Source organism: Pinus tabuliformis, chromosome 6, assembly GCF_031772625.1.
Source record: "Pinus tabuliformis cultivar Carrire ecotype Pingquan chromosome 6, CPIR1, whole genome shotgun sequence".
In the NCBI taxonomy this organism is placed as follows: domain Eukaryota; kingdom Viridiplantae; phylum Streptophyta; class Pinopsida; order Pinales; family Pinaceae; genus Pinus; species Pinus tabuliformis.
The window spans coordinates 2008381336-2008384885 of NC_142292.1; positions in this window are offsets into that span (position 1 = coordinate 2008381336).

Here is a 3550-nt window from a genome sequence, read left to right on the forward strand (position 1 = left end):
TGAACGAAGTTAGAATTTTGATAAATCCAAAGAAGGATTTGAAGATTCGCGAGGTAAAATTTATAGACAATTTCCTTCCAGGTATGCATTTACAAGCTCGTTCTCATCTCTTATTAAGTTTCTCTTTTCCTTAGTTTAGTTTTTATTCTTATTCTATTTTATTTACAAGTTTTCATTTGTTTTCAAAATGCTTGAAGTAAGCAGCAAACCCATTTCAGATTTGCCATAGGTTCAGGGAAATTTTATTTTGATATTCATTAGAATTTGAACATTTTAACTTTGCTTTCAACCATCAGAAACCCCAATTGAAATGTCAAGAAATATCATAGAATTCAACTTGATTTTCATATTGCTGATACTTCAGTGAAAATGTTTGCAATATTCTCAGCCCGCTCATCTTCGTCAATGACATCATCCATATCGCATTTCACATATCAGAAGTTTGCAGTGGAAGAATACTTCGATTATCATGAATTGCCAATATCTGAAAAATGACTTACTGATATTGCGATGACCACATAATTTCGGACCTGATATGAAATTCAAATCAAGTCATAAAAAATATCGCGTGCATCTAATCGCAATAAAAGTAGGGGCATAATTTTAAAGGGTCGATGTCTTGGATTCGATATGTTACTAAATTTCCATCATAAAATTATCGGGTCCACTCTTCATCACATATAGGCACATCGACAATTGTTACTTCATGTGCTTAAAATTGGTGATCGCTGATCAGACATGTCATCCATCGCATCGCCGATATCGCAATCGCTTCATCGCATTTATATTTATGCTTACATCACATTTCCGGCTGTACAATGTGCGATGTGCAATATGGGCAGCACAATTTAAATATTCCCTCATACCCAATATAATATATCTTTAGTGATGCGATCACTACATTTCATTGCACATGTTCTCATCGCATGTTTTTATCGGCAACTTGCCATTGCAACCTCCGATGCGATACTTTCCAATGCATGCCTCTAAGCCATTAACGTTTAATCAATATATGGCATAGCAACAAAGGTGAAGTCTTGCTGATTAAACTTGAAGCATGGTAAAGAAACATATGATGTGAATCATCCAATACAACGATGTGTTAATTTAAAGCAAGCTTGGGTAACCACTATGGTAAGAGAGAAGTTAATGACCAATTTGCAACATATTTAAACCATTTTGATTTCTCATATATTTCAGTTTTAAATATATAATTCCATAATTAAATATGGAATTCAAGACCTCTCTATTTTCATATTTAAATTTTATTATATTGGATGTGGTCTTGATTCTGGACAATTTACAAAATCATGGAGTTTATATGAAACTTATAATATTTTGAGAAACAGTCATCACTACAAATTTCCCTTCTCATTTCTGATGCATTTGTTTTCCCTCGAACATTAAGCATTCCATTTTTGCATTTTATTGCTTGCATTAATTTAGATAAAATAACTAATGATTTTGGGTTATAGTATTTTGTTTAGTTTGACTTCTTCAAGTTTTTAATGTTAACTAAAATAAGAAGTCAGCTAGTTTGGAGAAACTGAGACACTTCAGGTAAGATCAAAATCAATTATCCAATGGTAAGATTTTTGTACCCACTTTCATTGATTTCCATTTTGTTACTTTAAGCTTCAGTTTTGTTTTTCTGATATATAAATCTATTTCACAGCTCTTCATAAAAGCTTCCAATCCTCTACCAGATCATATTTTCAAAGTCTATACCCTTCCCCTGGCTTAATTTCAAGAAGCAGCGATAATCCTCATTAAAACAGCTACACCAGGAAGTTTTTAAACCTTTAGTTTGTTTATTTAATCATCTTGTTTTTATTAGAAAATGATTAAAATGATGCTTTGAAACAAGAAGATTGATACCAAATAGAAATTTTTTATTGTGGCTAAATTTTATCGTCACTGCTATCCAAAAAAGCCTAAAACACTTACAACCCTACAAGGTGTGATTTTCCTAAATCTCGAGATAAGAAAGATTGATTACACGATTATTTTCTTTTTCTTCATATTGTTGAGACATTAGTATAAACATTTTTGTTTGAGTTTATCTTTTGAAACTTGGATTTTCCTTTCAACTTTTAAATTTCTTGTTTTTTATTTTTGTTTCATGAATCATTTTCTTACTTTGGCTTAATAATTATTTTCCTTTGGTTTTCAGTTTTGATTTTGGTGACTTTGTCATGATTTATATGGAAGACCTACTTGTTACCTAACAATGGTCAGCATACATGGAGGAAAATTGTTAATAGTACCCTATTAGCTTTTTCTTAAATATCTTTTTAAGGTTTGATTTTCTTATTATAAAAGTAGACATACTTAAGGGAGAGATTTCCAATCAAGAGAAGTTGGCAAACTATCATAAAATCTGAGAAATTCCTTTTATCATCAAAATTGTAATCATTTTGAAATTTCAATATTTTATAAAAATCTTTCAAAGTTCTATTATCAGTCAAGAAAAGTTATTTTTAACCAAATAAAGACACTTTACAGCAAGTCACGCTTAACTCTGAAATTGTCATTCTTAACTCTTAAGGAGTCAATGATTCTCCCTGCCCAAATAATTCTTGTTTTTCTAGAGTGTGATCCAGAAATATATTTAAACTTAAAAGATAAGAAGTCTCATTATGAGCCTGCTTACCATGATCATAGGGGAAAAATAGGCTGACAATACCAACACTATTAAACAAACCAGGTTAATGGCTTATGATTGCAAACAATTTTAAGACAAGGGGTCTCATCACGAGCCGAGTTGTTCAGTCCAATTAGAACAAGTGAATGACATTATCAATTATCTGACCACCAAACCAAGACAATAACGTCTAAGATTTATAATAAAAATAAAAATAAAAAATAAACATATATAAATGGATTTATCTCTAGGTCAATAATTCTTAAAGGGATGGGATTCTAAATCACAGATGATTAATAGGTAACCCTGTCGAGACTATAGATGTTTTCTGGCAACAGTGGCTCTACCTATGACAAATGAGTATATTTTAAAAGCTAAGTTGTAAAGTGACCCCTGCTTTATCTCTACAACTAATTAAACACTGATATAGAGTTTTGAAATATTTTAATTTATGAGGAATTTTAAGGAAAATTACAGCTAGATGATTCTTGCTTTTATTCAGACTAATGAACCTAGTCAAGAATTTTAAGCATAATTCTTTTTTCTTTAATTATTTTGACTTGAATTTTAGGAAAATCTTATTCATATCAAACAGAGACAACTGGTTCTTCTCCCGTGTGTCGCCATTATTATGGTAAAAATACAACCCCCCCATTATTGATGTACTCACTTGAAATAATGGCGACCCTTTCTATAAAAAATTTGGCTAAACACCTTATAGGATTTTTATTTAGTTGATTATCTTACGTGCTTGTTAATTTTTCATTTTCTTTGGATTCTTGTTTTGATTGCTTTGATAAAATCGATTTTTAATAAGCTTCCCATTGATGCTTGTTTTAATTCATTTGGTCCACTGGTTTCAAAATGGTACTCATTTGAAGTCCCATCATTTATCTAGTTTGGGTT